At 38.4% G+C, this 17,675-nt stretch overlaps 1 pseudogene; it reads left to right on the top strand.

The window, feature by feature from the left end:
* The first annotated feature begins 7,476 nt into the window (after window positions 1-7,476).
* Window positions 7,477-7,577, top strand: LOC123612009 (U6 spliceosomal RNA; annotated as a pseudogene).
* Window positions 7,578-17,675: the final 10,098 nt, after the last annotated feature.

Below are 17,675 nucleotides of genomic sequence, written 5' to 3'. Positions count from 1 at the left end.
GCCATTTGACTTCAGAAATATGAAACAAAATGGAGTCACTTATGTCAAGGAGTTTTAAAATGGAGCTTGGGGGCCATTAAGAAGGTGGACCTACCCATGTCCTCACAGGCTAGAGCCATGAACTTTTGACCTGGCCAAACCACAAATATTCCAAGGACTCTGCAAGAATACCTGCAATAATAGACAATAATAGACGTTTCCTTCTCTCTAGGGATAGCCTTAGCACTCAGTCGTGTTCAGCCAAGACTAGCTTCTGCCTTACTAACTAATATATATAAAATAGATAAACAAGTTTATACTGTGTACACAGGGAATTATATTCAATATCTTATAGCAACTTATGGTAACAAGAATATGAAAACAAATATATGTATGTTCCTGTATGACTGAAGCATTATGCTGTACACCAGAAATTGATACAACATTGTAACCTGATTATATGTCAACTAAAAAAAAGTATATATATATATGTATATATACATACACCCCAAATTCTTTGTAATGCAAATCTCTCTTCTTTGCCTTTAAAAGCTCCTGATTTTTACTCCCTAGGGACACTCTTTGGGTTACTTCCTGAGTCTGAGTAACTGAGTGCCTGGAACTGCCATCCTTTGATCCCAAATAAATACTTTTTACTTGATTACTGTTTCCTATATTTGTTTAGGTTGACAGATTGGTAAATAGAATGTGAACAGAAGCTATTTTTGCCACTTCTGGATCTGGCTCCTAAAATGTCCTTCACAATTTTTTGTGCACTCTCTCCATTGTCCCATGATTGTAAGCAAAGGATTTTTAGAAAGTGGAGCTTCCCTGAGTCAACACTTAGAAGGGAGCTGCTGAACAGAGCTGCTGGACCAATTTTGAATTGTGACTTTGTCAAGTCACTAAAATTTTGAGATGGCAAATACAGATGGCAGATATCTTTCATATTCAGAGATACAATATAGAAAAACTTATGTAAGCACATTAAACAAATCTGTATATAGGGTTAATAAATAATCGTTGTACAGTCTGAATTTTATTTGTTGCAATGTTGGAAAGAAAAGGGGCCATTTTAAAGGGGACTCTTGGATTCCTTGGAATATAGCAAAGTATATTCTAAGCATAGATAGGATCACTAGTGAAGAAATAGATATGCAGACAAAGAATGTTGCCAGCCATTCTGGTAAAGAAAGAATGTTGCCTCCATCAAGCTTCAGCCACTGCAGCCACCTGCAATGTGCACCCTGAAGGGAATTCAGGATGCAGAAGAACAGGGTAGTAGCCCTAGACAGTTAAGATGCATACCAAAGGAATCATTTCAAGGCGCCTGACCCTTATCTTCCCATACACAGAAAAGCACTAACATCATTAACTTGAGGAAGTTTCTTTTATTTATTTATTTTTTTTTGTGATTAGCAGTCATCATTTGATGTTTGACTACATTTTTTTTTTCCAGCAAAAACTCCTTCTTCTCCTGGGTCCTCCCTTACCTCTTTCGAGCAGTCTCCTCAGAGCTATCTGAGAGGCTACCTTCCCAGGCTATAGTCCTCAGTAAAGTCTCCAAATAAAACATAATTCTCAACTTTTAGGTTGTGTGTTTTTCTTTCAGTTGGCAAACAGAAAAATGGAAATAAATAATTAGCTCTTCAAAACAGAATAAAAACCAGCAACAAGAAAGGGGAAGGTAGGAAGTGGTCTTAGTAGTGATTCCCCGGCCTGGGAATGGAATGAGAGGAGGAGCTGGGGAGTCATGTAAGTGACTTGAGAAAATTTTGTGAAGGGAAAGGGCCTTTTAGTGAATCCTATGGATGGGAATTACGTGTTACCTGAAGTTTTCTTACCTGAAGGAGCATCTTCTGTGCCAAGGAGGATAGAAGGCTCAGAATTGCTCATCTAAGACATGAGTGGTTAAGAACTTCAAGGAAAAAGTTTAGTTAGTGCATAAGATGATGGAAATCTGGTTTTAAGAGAAGTGAATTATTGGAGAGTTTAAGGAGAAAGAAGGATCAAGTTTTTGAAAGGGAGTCAGATTTGACTTTTTAATCTTTAGCAGTTTCTGTCTAGAAATAAATTCCATTTATATTTACTATTTTGCAGCACTTGCTATCCTCTCTTTAAAGTTTACCCTATTCATAAGGAGATAAATCCATTCCTTTATCTATGTTTATTTACATTCCTAGTGTGCAGAGCATTCAAAATACACTGTATACCATGCGTGTGAAAAGAATTCTAGTCTTTAAAGAGTTTGCAATTTACAACAAAATCTGTTTGGCTCTTACACTGTATTCAGCAATAAAGATAAAAAGATGACTGAGCCACAACACCTATCCTCAAGGAGTGAACAGTCAGTTCTTAAGGGGGACTATTATTCTTTGCCCAATTCCACTGTGTGGGTTTTTCCCCTACACTACCAGGTAATTTTCTGTCACCAACTGGATGTCCTAGAATTCAGTTTAATTCTGACACTATCTACCCACAGATAACATTAAATTCCACAGGTTAAAAGCTTAGTCCCATGGGACTGCCCTCCACTTGAGAAGCCAATTGCAAGTCCCAGCTGTCACCTGTGGTTCTGACCAACTGGCTATAAAGCTGAGGTTCCCATGATCACCTCCTTGGGTTCAAATGATTTGCTAGAACAGCTCACAGAACTCAGCAAATGAGTTTACTCACTAGATTGCCAGTTTATTAAAAATGGTATTTTTTAAAATATAAATTAACAGCTAGAAGAAGGGATACATAGGGCAATGTCCTGAGCAAAGTAGCTTCTGTCACCGTGCAGTTTGGGACCTGGCACAATGGCACGTGGAAGTGTTTTGTTCAGCAACCTAGAAGCTCTCTGAACCCTTTCCTTTTGGGTTTTTATGAAGGATTTATTACATAGGTGTGAATAGTTAAATCACTGGCCTTGGATGATGGAACTCAGTCTCTAGCCCCTCTCACCTCCCTGGAGTCAGAGGTGGGACTAAAAGATCCAGCCCTCTAACCAGGTGGTTTGTTCCCCAGGCAACCAGACCCCACCCTTAGGTGATCTAGGGGCTTTCCAGAAGTCACCCATTAACGTAACAAAAGACGTATTTTCTGTTTCTAGGAATTTAGGAAATTCCTAGGGTTTTAAAAGCTCTGTACCAGGAATGGGGATTAAGACCAAATATATATTTCTCATAATAAATCACAGTATCACAATGACCTAGACATGTAAAGAGACAGTTATAATCCAGTGAAATAGTTAGCATAGTGTCTAAGAGCATAGGCTTTTAATCCAAATTGCCTGGGTTCCAAACCAGCTATTTACTGGGTGCATGACCTTTGAAGAGTTAACATTATTTACTCAATGGGGATAATAATAGAACCTTCCTGACAGAGTTACTTTGAAGTTTGAGTTAATGTATCTAAAGAACCAAGAAAAATGTCTAGCACATAGTAAAACTATATGTATGATTATAGCAGAAGAATCTGTTGCTCAACCCAAGTTCATGTGCCTGACCCACAGGGAGGCCAAACAAACCAGACGTCAGAGTTTGAAGCAGAGAAAGGTTTATCGCAGAGCCATGCACAGAGAATGAGTGGCTCATGCTCAACAGACCTGAACTCTCCTATGGGGAAGATTTTTATAGGCAAAATTTGTGGGGAAGACCTGCAGAGTATACGACTTTCTTCTCACTGGTTGATGGTGAGGTAACAGTGTTCCAGGACTCTGATACTCAGCCTAAAGTTACCATCATCCAGCTTGGTGGGGGCCTTAGTTCCTACAGAAGATCTCAAAGATACACTGTTACATATTGTGAACAAAAAATACTACAAACCGTATCAGTAAACAAAGAATGCTGAAACCAAGTCATCAGCAGCTGCCGCCACCCCCCACTGAAGATAAGCCTGCAGCCCAGCCTCTGTAGCCACTCACAATGGTGCACCCTGAGGGGACTCAGAATAAGAAAGGACAGGACACTGGCCCTAGATAGCTAGGTGCTTGTCAAAGGAATGAATTCACTGAGCCCAAATGTTTGCCTCCTCCCATACACAGAAAAGCACTAAATTCTTTAACTTGAGATGCCTGGTTTTCTTCAGATAACAAGTAATCTTTATTGTTACAACTACCTGGTCTTTGTTGTAAAGCTCCTATATATCCTAGCTCCTCCCCTACCTCTTCGGAGAAGATCCTCAGAGTGATCTGAGAGGCTATCATCCCAGCTCCAGTCCTCCTGCCAAATAAAACATAACTCTCAACTTTTAGGCTGAGCATTTATGTCAGTCAACACTAGTTTTAAAACTTGCTCAACTTAGTAGTAACAACTAGTGGTTCCTCACCTGATGGTTTTACAGTGTTTTCTTAGAAATTGAAACCAGGTAGGACCCTGTGGGACCCTCCAGGGTACAAAAGACTTTCCAGTGCCCCACCACCACCCCCTCTGCCTCCCAGTCTCCCTTTCTTCTTGTTTGTAAGAAAAAGGCTTCAGCCTCCTAGACCTTCCCAGAGTTCCAAAGGGCAGATTCAAACAGTTGCTAATCAGGGAAATGAAGAAATGAAGAAACAAAAGAGGAATAGTCAAGAAACAGTGGTGAAGCAATAAAGCAGGGTTCTAGTTCCTCCTCAAGGAATATACATAACAATGTATCTTTGAGTTCTTCTACCTGAACTAAGGCTCCTGCCGAGGTGTAGGATGGTAACTACTACATACTGAGACCCCACACTGTTTGCAACCAGAGGGCTGATGATTGAGATTCCTGGAACACCACCCTGTTGCCTCACCACCAACCAAGCAGAAGAAAGTCACACACCCTGCAGCCCTCACCTTAAATTTTGCCAAAAATACTTTTCCCCCAAAACCATAGGAGAGTTTATGTCTTTTGAGCATGGGCTACCCATTCTCTTTGCATGGCCCTTGCAATAAACCTTTCTCTGATCCAAACTCTGATGTTTCCATTTATTTGTACTCAGTGTACATCAGGCACATAAAATTGTGTTCAGCAACAAAATGAGTCAACAGCATTAGCTCCAATGGCAGCAGAAAAGATATCTAAATTGTTGGGCCAACTGATGTCCTTCAAAGTCCTATGACCCCCATTTCTGGGCTCTCAGACATTCTTTACTGGGCATGTTGCCCCTAACAGACTAATAGCACCAGGTAATGCCTAATCTTACAATAGCTCAGGTTGGCTATTGGTTTCAGCCCACCTTATCAGAGTCATGAATCCCACCGCCCTTTACAGTAGAACCCTAAATCTTTTACCTCACCTACAAGCAATTAGAGACTTGTACACAAGCTGATCAGGCACCTTGTGATCCTGCCTTATAAAACGCCACCAACCAGCCCTGGGCGCTCACACAGGCCCCTCTCACCTGTGTGGGCCACCGTCTTCTACAGGAGTGTAACTGTTGAAACTTTCCCTTGTTCTTCACACCTGTGCTCACACAGTCACCCCCCCCCCAACTGTGTGGCCCTCTGTTATCTATAGCAGAGTATCCCTAATAAACTCTTTTTCTATTCCCATACTTTATCTCTGGTAAATTCTTTTACCAACCCATGCGTAACCATGTCACCCACCAGCTGATCCACTGTGTCTCACAACATAAATCACACATCAACTTTCAACTGACTCATTTAGCTAAAAGAGTACAAAAGATCAAACAATTTCTAAGAAGTCTTTTCCAGATAAGAATGAAGGCATTTGCAAATCCACTGAAAAATGACTGCTTCTTATCTATAAACAAAATTCTTTGCTCTTTGAAAATGAGAAACTGTTAATATTTCCATTTCATTCCCAAGGATTTTCAAAATTTCAGACTTTACTGTGAATGGCTCTGCCCAGCATTTAGAACGCTGCAAGCAAACAGAAGAAAGCTGAAGAGAAACACCAGTTTTGGGCATTTGCCCAAGGGCTTTGCAATCAAAGCACCACCCACTTCTTTTTGGGTGATTACACCCTCTTTTCTCCAGGCATTGTAGTCTCTCCTGTATGTATACCAGCATTTCTCTCTGACAAAGTTTCATTGTCAGGAAGTTTCTAGATGGGGATCTCTGAGTTAAAAATACCAAATTATATGCATCCACCCAGCCTTACATTATAATTACTCTCTTGAAGCTTTTAAAAAATTACTACACACATTAACAGTTTCACAATTGCTTAAGTGAGTGGTAAGATTAGTAGGCAAACTCCTAGAGAAACTGTTCAGATGAACACAGTTATTAATGTGCACATTGTTAAAATGTTTGCATGTTGTTATGTCAGCATCAACAGGAAAGTTTGAAGATTTCATCAACATCATGCTACTGGCTTGGCAATTCAGAACAAAATTAAGAGGATTTGTACGGGTTGCTGCCTTAGCTGTATGCTGCCTATTTTGAGGTTTTCCCCCAAAAAGAACATCATGCAGTATTTTGAGTGGACATTAAAGAATTTTTCTTTTAAGAACCACAGCTAAAATTACCTTCTTGAAGATGCTTTATTGTGTCTTTAAATGATAACTAGTCACCGACAATTTTTTCTCTATTAATTTCACTTTTGTCAAATATTTCCCAAAATGAAATTAGAAGACAGGAATTTCCTGCATATATGCAAATTCATTTATTATGAAACAACACAATTGATAGACTATTAGAATTGAGAAAGACCACAGAAAATACTGATTTTTACTAGAATAAGGCATTTGGTCCAAGAGATGAAGTTACTTGCACATTTTGGTTATGTAGAGCCTGCAAATTTCGTTATTTCTGGGCCCTTTACCTTAATTTCTAAGTCAAATTGACATTATACAAATGATCAAACAGTTCATCAAATAGTATTTGACACTGAATAAGCTGGGCTTGCTCTTTCCATTTCAGACTCTTTCTAGCTGTTTATCTTTCTGGCCAGGTGGAGAGTAGGACATGGTATACCAGCTCACTTTAGTAGCAGAGGTGAATTTGCCTAAGTCTGAACCAAAGCTCACCCAGCTGGGCAGAGAACATCTTTCTATACAGTGAGACAGCACTTTTGCCTTTTCTGACTCATCATTTTTTATAGAGTACTTAAGCCTTTTTATTGTGCTGGTCTCCTAAATTCCATCTTTGTATGCTCCCAGCACTCAGGCAAAAAAATAAACAATTTCCTCACCAAGGTCTCTTTAGAAATAAAATAATGACTACTTTTTCTTATTATATATGTTTATTGTAAACATTTGAAAAAAATGCATTAAAATAGAAAGAAGAAAAATCACTTAATATGAGATAATCATTTTTTGTAGGAAAAAGAAATTTTATGTTTGTTCTTAACCTATAAATAGTAAATAAATGCTCATTACAGAAACTTCAGACAACATTGATAATCAAGAAGAAGTTTAAAAATAATCTAGATCATGTAGAGATATCCACTCATATTACTGTGTATTTTTTTTGTTTGTTTTACTGTGTATGTATTAATCTGGGATTTGATGACTTTTCAGATCTAAATAATATCAAAATAATAATTAAAAAATACAAACACCCCAAATAAATATCCAATAAAGCCTCGTGCTTGTTTTCACAGCAAATATACTAAAATTGGAACCATAAAGAGAAATTAGCTTGACCTCTGTCAAGAGTGACACATACATTTGTGCAGTGTTCCTTATTTATCGTTATGCAAGATAAAAATTACATCTCAATAAAGGTGGAAAAAAAAATCCAAGCTGACATTTTCTTGTAACAAGACTGGCCCTTAAGGAACTGTGACAGTGGAATAACCCTTTCTGACATAGTGCAATTGCTATAGCTATAAACATGGGTGTCCTGGAAGATGTTGGGTGCAGAGGCTCCTGAGCTGTGGAGTGCACACGCATCAGCTTTGCTTACATGGGCAAGGTGCTCTTCTGCGGGCTCCACACTTCTGCCTCCCTGCAAAGTGCAGCTGAAGGTAGGATGCTGTTTTCCCTCTTGACCCAACTGTCTTTCTGCTTTTGAATTGCAATAGAGTTGGGTCATCATGGGTTCTGTCTTCGTTCTTGTCATCTTGAGATCTGAATAAGAGGGAATCTCTCCCTGGTATTATGAGGACATGAAAAGAGGCCTCCAGCTGGAAAGCATTTGGCCTTGACATCAGGTAGAAAAGAAGTGAGAGGGTGGAGAAACAATAATCCCAGAACTGAGGAGTTCTGAAAATAGGAGGAAGGATTTTCTCCCAATCTTCTAGTAATCAACCAACAACTATGAACATACGTGTGGTTTTTAGGATGAGGAATTTAATACCAGAAATGGAAAACTAGAGGCTGGCTATGAGCTCAAGGTTTAGGGGACTTATTTGCTAACCTTGTGCCCTAAATGTCATTTACAGAAGTAGAGGAAATTTATTTCCTTTTAAGAAAAGCAAGCTTGGCAAGATACCAACTTTTCTACAGGAATCAGTCAATTCTGTTTTTCTGCTTCTGATGGTTTCGGATTCTTAAACAACATCTTTTTAAAAACAAAAAACTGTCCAGTGGTAATCAGGATTAAGCAGATTTCATTGTTTCCATTGAAAATTAAATTTTGCTTAAGTGGAGAATCATGCCTTTTTTGTAATACTCAAATGGTTTAAGCTAAGGATTTCCCCAATACCCCCTCCATGAAAGATGTTAATAAGAAAAGTCTATGACTCTGGTTTGCAGTATTTGTAGAAACTCCAACTTTCAAGTGCTAGCTTATGAGGAAAGACATCTGTTTATTTATTGTCTTTGCATTTTCTATGTTACCTTTTAGCATAAGGTCTTATAGATAATCATTTTTCAGTACTAAAACAATTATGGAACTGAAATGTCTAACCAATGGAAAATTTAATTAATTTTGAGAGTAAGAGGCAGAAAAAAAGCATGTCACAAATCTTACTGATTATTTCTCCCTTATTTTTTGAATTTGAACACTGGCCATAATTTAGCTTAAGTATGTACACTTTATGTATCTAATATTTAAAAGGTTATAGAAAGATTCCCCCCAAATGACTCTGCTTTGTCTTCTAGGAAGACTGTACATAGGCTTTATAGAAAGTATATAGTCCCTTTTACCTTGTAATATTTATCTTTCTACAGAGTGAGAGAGAAACCTTAAGCTTAGAGGCTGGCCCAAGAAAAATGATTTATTCTTTTGGCAAATCTTTGTAATGCATAATTTACTTTGACATACCTCTCTGGATACAAGCCTCCATCGTGTGATCTAAACAAATAGTTTCAAATCACTTTTCAGAGAAATAGCAAAATATATGTACTTACAGTACTTTTCTTAAGACAAAGTCTCTAGCTGCAAACGTGCTATATCAGGCAAGTTTCCTGTAAGGGTACACGCCACATGTCAGGACTTTTGCCAAAGTTAGCTTTTACATATCATTCCGCATTTGTCGTGCTTAATGAGAGTTTGGGCATACGTGGATATGTCAGGACTATCTGGCAACTAATCCATTAAAAACATTGCTATACATCACAGGGAACTATATTCAACTTCTTGTAATAAGCTATAATATAAAAGAATCTGAAAACATGTGTGTGTGTATATATATATATGTATATATATGTAAGAAAAAAACATTGCTATACTGCTTTTCAAAAAAGGGCAGGACAAGGCATATATTATTAATGCACATCCCTTTACAGTGGAAATAAGAGATATCAAATTATTTTAAAACCCAGATAAGGATGTAAATTAATAAATAAATAGTGCACGGGTGAGAGAGTTTTCAGATGAAGCTGTCTTGAATTGCTTATTTGTTTTCTTCGGATGAGACTTACTATTTGCCTGGTTCCTAACTGTGGTTGATTTGAGAGCAAAGGACATCTTGCCACTGACGGCAATGATTCCCAGTCATCCTACTCGTTTTTTACTGGATTAAAACTATCCTGAGAGGGTTTTTTATTTCTTGGCTGTCATCACCTTCACTTAATTTTACCTGTTGTAATTACCTCATAATACCTGTGCCTCAGGCAGCAACCCACACATCAGCTGCCAAGGTCAGCTTGCCAAAGAGGGTGGCCATTCCAGGCCTGTACACCAAGTCTATTCAAGGGCCCAAATGGGCTGGTGAGAACTGATAGCCTCAAAAAGTTGTCTTGTTCCTTCTGTCTTCAGTTTTTCCACCAGTTTTTTTTTTTTTTTGCATACTCTCTAAAGTTATACATACTAATGGGAAAAATTTGAGAAGATGAAAAGAAAAAGAATAAAAAAATTAGAATGTACATCAATTAGTTTAAAAAACACAGATAACATAAAATAAAAATAGAAAGGAATCATTTGAAGTATCATTGGATTAATGTTTTCTCCTCCTTGCCCTCCTCTTCCTCCTACATTTTCTCACTTTTTCCTCCTCCCCATATTTCTTCTTTCTTTTCCTTCAAGTTATTTCTAAGATATCCCAGGGCAAGGCTATGTAGTTACAAAATATTCTAGTCCTAACTAAGAAGAATATATATATTCTCTGTCTCCCTCCCTCAATATAGATAGATCTGCATATCCATATGCTTGTATATAAATTTTTAGGATGGGTATATCCCATACTCTAGATTGAGTTAAAACACAAGACCATAGTGTTAGGCCCCCTATTTGGAATACTTCTAGGAATAAATATTTGTTGCACAAATAAATGAATGAACCAGTAGCTTACTCTGTGCTGAGTTCTGTACCATCCTTTAAATCTCATTGAATCCTCACAGTGAAATGGATGGAAAATGTAGCCTACTAAAGAGATACTTGTTGACATCATGATGGGACCCATCTCACAGACTCTACAGACTGAGGAGGGACTGTGAAGCCTAAATCCCAAACAGAACCTACTGCCATGGTAGTAGGCGTGAGCTTGGATTTTGTAGAGTAGGGCTGATCAGAAATCCTCAATTTAATTATGCATGTTATGCACTTAATGTTTTGAGATTTGTTACACTGTATTGGTGGTACAAAATGCTTGCCCAGTGTTTCAGATGTGCCTCATGAGTGCCGGGAAAGGAATGAAAGCAGAGAATACTACTGATTTACGGAAATTCATGAAAGAGTTCATACTGTTCCGTCTTACACTAGACTAATAAAATCCACATCTCTGAGTATAGCTGAAGTTCAAGACCCTCAGTTAATCAGCAATGCTTTCAGAGGTAAGTACAATTTCTCCCTTCATTAACTGATATTTATGTATCTACTAAATATGGTTCTCCATTACACACGCTTTGAAAGTTTTAACCCTCAAATTCAAAATTAATGTGATCTAATGAATTTATAAAATTTAACCCTATCTCTTCAGTGTATAGGAAGACTCAGGGATCACAAAGACACAGTGTTATATTATGTCCCTATAGGAAACATGGACAAAGATGGAAGACTGGAGATAATATTATCATTTGCATTATTCCACCATCATAATGTGCCATGACTGTGCACTGAGTTCCTGATACTGTGTCCCTACTTCTTTGGAATACAGAATTCTAGCACCGTTGGAGTTAATGAACGTTGAGCTACTACTGTAGGTATTCTTTCTCTCAGAACTTTAAGTAAATTTAGAATTCCTTGATGCAGTAATTATTATAGTCAATATCTGATCATCATTTTGTTCCCCTTTCCTCCTCCACTGTACTGGAAAATGGCCCATCCTGAAGGAGCAGTATAAGGAAGATGGTACAGTAGAAACATCCAACAGACTAAATAAAATGTGTGAGGAGAAGAGTCAATACTAGCAGATTACCTTGGAATAATCACATCAGTGGACTGAGCTAAATTTGGGAAGCCACGATTTGGTATTAAAGGATGACAACCAGGAGTAAATAACTGACTTGCAGAGCAGGAAAGACTAGACAGAAAGAATGAGATACAAATAATGGCCATCAGTGAGGAGGTGGTCAGGGTGAAATGAATTATGAACAGGAAAGAAATCTCTTTAGGATTGACGCTGTGGATCTTGAACCACAGCCACAAATACATTGACATCTAAGAAAACTGTGGGTCTAGGGCTGAGATTAAAGGCATAGGTGGTCTGATAGATCCATTCTGATTTCTAGCTATGGTATTTTCCCTCGTTTCTACTCAATGCCCCATCGTCCTTAAAGTCCTTTGCATCTCCTACTGTCTTTCTCCCCATAAAAGACAAAGTTTCTCTGACACTACCTTCCAGAAACTGGGGTCTTGCCTTCAGAGTTAAGGTTCCCACTAGGTGAGAATTTGCTGAGACAGTCAGACTGCTGCCTGGACGTCTGCATATTGCCTGCTGACATACTGCCTCCTTGCCATGTCTTATCCATCTTCTGTTACATTTTTCTCACCTGGGATTTGATTGTTTCCTTGCCATTATTCTTTTCAGGTAGTGTCTTCTACTTTGCTTCTCTGAGCAGACCCATTGTGTAATGCTGGCTCTGCCCCTGCTTCCCTTTAGTTGGAGCTGGTGCTGGACCTGTATTTTGGACTGTCTCACTGCTAAACAAATCATGGTCCTCATTCATTCATTCACTTGTCAAACATCACTTACACTTCTGCTATAAGCATTATACTAGGTATAATTAAGCATTGTGCTAGGTACTTGAGATATAATGACAGAAATAACCATGGCTGGACATAGGATCTCCCACAGACTGCTGATGGGACTGTAAATTGGTAAACTACATTGAAGAGCAATTTGGCAATATTTTGTAAAGTTGTACATGGACACTCCCTATTTTCCAGCATTTATGGTCTTGGATTTTTTTTTAGGGGGGTGGTAATTTGATTGATTGATTGATTGATTTGTAATGGAGGTACTGGGGATTGAACCTAGGACCTTGCACATGCTAAGCATGCATTCTACCAATGAGCTATCCGCTCCCCCATCCCAGTCTCGGATTATACTTAAAAAGGCACTTGTTTCACTTTCATTTACAACATACTATATAGATTATACAAAATTTATAATCAGTGAACCTTCTGAAATAGGTACTTTTCATAATTATGAAGTTAATTAAAATTTATTCACATAAGTAGAATGGATTTGTTAAAAATAACCCAACACACAAAAGCCTCAATATCCTTCTTGTGTTCTTTTCTGACACTTTGAAATCTCTGTGACATTGCACAGCTTGAGTTCACAAATGACTCTCTTGTGACTCTCCAGCAAAACTAAAATACCAAGTCTCCTTGCATAATGATGATCAGCTGGAGCTTCACCTCTTGTGTGCATGCAGTTCCTTCCAAACGGAAGGTACCCACCCCACTTCCACACTACATCCAATCCAGATAGTTCAACTCCTGTCAAAATTCTCAATCTTAAGCTGCAGGGCAGCAGATCCTTCCTAACGCAAATACAACCACTCACACTTACATATTGTCAATTCTTTAACATAGAGAATTCTCTTCTGTACAATTCTATTATACATGTGTGCAAAACAGTCATATGGGTTAAACATTCATGACAACAGAGGAAAGTATAAGCTTTAAGATGTGTTCTCTGTGAGAAGCTGTAACCCACATCTGACTCAGTGACATGTAGCTATTAAAAAACATGTCACTGCTTTAATTTTTTCCATTTACTGACTCCAAAGAAAAAGTGTTTCATTTCTGCTCTATTTAAAGCCAGAGCCTGGCAACATGCCTTTTCAGCAGGTAAGACAAGTGAGTTAAAAACAAGTGAGAAAGTGGTTTTAGGTAAATGTGAAGAGACTGTGAGATGACCACCCCCACAACCAGAACTTGTGCAAGACATATGTCTCCAGCTTGATGAGCTTGTCACTACAAATGGGAGTTACCTTTTATTTCTGTGTCTAGATAATTCTGGGCAAGTCTACCTGCTTGCCAGAGATTGGCACCTGCTTACCTCCCACACTGGAGAGGTTCCAAATTACTGCCTCGCATGTGGCTAGGAGCTTTGCTGCAGTCTGGTCCCTCCCTGAAGCTTTCCCATCCTGCTGGCCAAGGAGATGTTCATTACTTTTGGTGTCAGTGATGTTTATCAGACTGCCACTCTGCCTCTAGCTGCCCAGCTCCTGGGAGGGGACGCTGTTCCTGTAATTCTCTATAAGATGGTTGAGACCCTGCAAGGACCTTCACAAGGTTTGGGTGTCATAGCTGTTGCAAACTCAAATGTCAACTGAGGTCTGGCTGGTCATGGAAATGTATGAAGTCTGTGTGGTATAAGAAAAGTGGCTATGATCTTTGGCTGCAGTATCAGGAAATAACAGGCCATGTGAGAGTGATGGTGAACTGGCTAGCACGTGCCCCATTTAAAACGAGAAGCTACTTTTTAAAGCCAACTGATTGTTGACCTGTGAGAACAAAGACTTAGTTTTGCCAGATCTGATTTTGCAAGAAAAATCTGAAACTTATATTTTTAAGTGAAAGCTTATTTTTCAACACTGGCACTTGATTTTTTTTTTAAAATGACACTGCCTTGGCCAAGTCAAACACTTTTACAGAACACAATGGGACTGTCAGTCACTAGTTTATAATCATTGACTAAGAGCTGCTAGCACAAGTAGTTACTCTTAGAATCCAAAGCCCAACTACACTTCCAAGTCCCTGAATAACAACCATCAGACTTCCTGTGGCATGCACCAACACACACACACACACACACACACACACACACACACACACACACACACACAGTGCTTGTGAGTGAGAATTTCATTCTTATCAAGGGATAACTGGCATCCTTTCCACTAATGGGGTCTGGCTTCAACAAGCCAAAACAGTCACAGTGATTCGCCCAACTCCATCTCAAATAACACTTTATGGGAAAGAGTTACATTAGAGACCAGATGTCACTGGACCAAATTCAGTACAGTTTGTTTTCAGTCTTGCCTTCAAGGGGACGCAAAGAAAAATTGCAACTGCACGTATAATATGATTTCATCACCTATCTCCTGGGAGTGAATTCTGGAACAAAAACATATATATAAACACAACTTTTAAGAACAAAATAGTTATTTTCAGGTAGAGAATAGAATAAATCCAGAATTAAGTGAAACTGTCTTCAGCTCTGTGGAGCACTCTTTTTTTTTTTTCTTTCTTCCTTTTTTATTGAAGTATAGTCAGTTTACAATGTTGTGTCAGTTTATGGTGTACAATATGTTTCATGTAGAGTCTTGCTAGTAAACCAAATTTATATTACTGAGCAGAACACTTAAGCCCAACGTCAGACCTCTGCTTAGGGGCTACTTCTCCACATTCAGGACTATCCTCAGGAATAATGGAAACAACTTGTGTGCATGTGTAAAAGGACCCACCCAATTCCCACAACAGAGTGTAGAAAACTGTGTGCTACCTTCTCACTGGAAGTTTCTCCTGCTACAAAATTTAAAGATCACTCTTCACAAGATAGTTCTAGAACTTCAACTGAAGGCAAAACAAATTTAAAGAAAGAACAGTTCAGTCACAGAAGCAGAAACAAGCAGAATCCCAAAGTCTACCACTCGTAGTAAAACAACCACTTCATGCTGAGGAGAAAGTGAGGGCCACCTTCTAGTTTTGGATACCCAGCCACAGATACTCACTGTGGGGAGAAAGCATCAGGAGTGCTGGAATTATGTAACGAATGCCTTTTGGTCTGACTTCATGCTCACTAGACAATATTCTGATAGTTTGATTTTTCCAAGAGATTTGCCTCCCAGAAGAGAATGTGCTGGTCAGGCCAAATCAAAAAATATGTCCTACTTGACTAGATTGACAGTATTTCTCATTGTGAATTTACAAACAAGGTTTTTGGTTATATACTTTAGTTACACAAATATATCATATTCCTAACATGTATAAATATATTGGGGGCACTTTATGTATTTTGCATGCTTAGATATTTGATAATTCAAATTTAAATGGGCATTCACAGGTGGCAACGTAGGTAAATTAAAATATCATCCTGTGTATTCAACTCATTTTTAACTTTTCTTTATTCATGGACTGGAAAAATACATTTTAATTTCTATTTCTCAAATTATTTTTCAAGGTTAAATAAATTCACATTTCTCTATTAGCAGAATCTGCATTGCTGTTAAGAGGGAGGAAGTGGAGAAAATTCACATTTACTGACATAAAGTGTTGCTTGGTCCCTTAAATATATTATGTCATTTGTTCTGCACAATAACCCTGGGGTAAAAAAAGGTATTCTCCTCATTATATAAAAACAGGTTTAGTAAAGCTTGCCCTGGGTCACACAACTAGTAAATGGCAAGGCTAGGATTTAAATTTAAAGAGGATAAGATAACTCTTGTATTTCTGCTGATTTATTATTGACACATTGTAGCCTAAAACTCTAAAAGAACATATAATCTTGCATGTTACTAAAAGTTTACTAAAAGTTTCAATCTACTCTAACCAAGATTTAAGTGGTATTTGAATGAACCAGATTGGGAGAGGCTGTGACTCAAGTCTGGCAGACATGTGACGTTGTGGACAGATGGACTTTAGAGACAGGAGATTCAGGCCAGAGACATTAGCCTTCAGGTAAATTTAAAATTTAGATCATTCTTTGTAAGGTAGAGGGGAAGCACAGGGGAACGGGTAGAAAATAAGTGTATTAGTCAAAGGGACAAACAGTGTAGCTTCCAAAGAATGAATTCGGTTGCAGAGAAACAACTGAATACATTCATGCATAGCAGGCAATTGGCAGGAGGCCTACGGGTAGGATCAGCCATATGCTGTATCTGAAATGTGGCTAAGACTTATTCACACATTTAATGTTGAATTAAATCCATACAGAATTGGAAAACAAGATCGTCAAATTCTCAGTTACTGTTTTCTCTGAAAATGGCTCTGTTTACTTGATAATTGGGCTAGGTGTAGAATTTCAGGTTCAAAGTTTTTTTCACTCAGAATTTTGCTCAGTTCTTTCACTGTGAGCAGGATGCTGATAAAAAGTCTGTTTTTTAATATCCTGTAAGGAATCTGTCTTTTCTTTCTAGATATTTTCTTTTTTAACTTGATATTCTAAGATTTCGCCATCTCTTCTCTGTTTTTTAATTTTGTGAGAGTTTTGCTGGCTTTTTTGAGTTATCATGCCTTTGTGAAGTTCTGGAAAATTGTAGGAAAATTTTAAAAACCTTAAAAAAAATTTTTTAAATGAAAGTACTGGGGATTGAACCCAGGATGTCATGCATGCTAAGCATGCGCTCTACCACTGAGTTATACCCCACTCTCCACTGACTACCTTCTGAAATATTTCTTCTATATTTTCGCTAAATCTGCTGAAGGATGTTACACCTGATGGTTACAACCAGGAAGCCTTGATGATAGTCTTCTGGGCTGAGAGTTCTCCTTACTCCCCCTCATGCCACCAGCCCTCTGGCACACTGCCCTAGTTCCCTGCAGTAAGTGCTTATATTATATTCACCTTTCCTGCAGGGAGGTAGATACTATTTGTCTTGCAGGAGGTGGGTAGAGAGGAGTGCTAGGGTTGAATGCCTGGCTCCTCCCTTTGTGGTACTCCAGCTAATCATCCTGCTGGTTACATCTGGGTCTAGCTCCTTCTACTGGATTTCCTCATCTCGACGCATGGAGCATTTGTGTTGCTGGTCTCACCTCGCTAGGTTAGAACTTTCCCAAGAGAATTCTGGACTTGACCTTTCTCTTGTCTCTGTATTTTTCAAAGGTCAATTACTATTTCTGTCATTCTTTTTTGTTTGATTACGGCTATTTTATTTGTTTTTTAAACATCTTTTCCTTAATTTCTGTGACTTTAGTGTAAGAAAGGAGATTACACCAAATGTTTACCATTTTGAAACTGGAAGTCTGCCCTCCACTCTTCTTTTTTATTAACATGTGTTTTGTACTTAA

This window comes from Camelus bactrianus, chromosome 2, assembly GCF_048773025.1.
Source record: "Camelus bactrianus isolate YW-2024 breed Bactrian camel chromosome 2, ASM4877302v1, whole genome shotgun sequence".
Taxonomy (NCBI): domain Eukaryota; kingdom Metazoa; phylum Chordata; class Mammalia; order Artiodactyla; family Camelidae; genus Camelus; species Camelus bactrianus.
The sequence above is the reverse complement of the archived record's forward strand: the minus strand, read 5'-3'. Positions and strand labels throughout refer to the sequence as shown.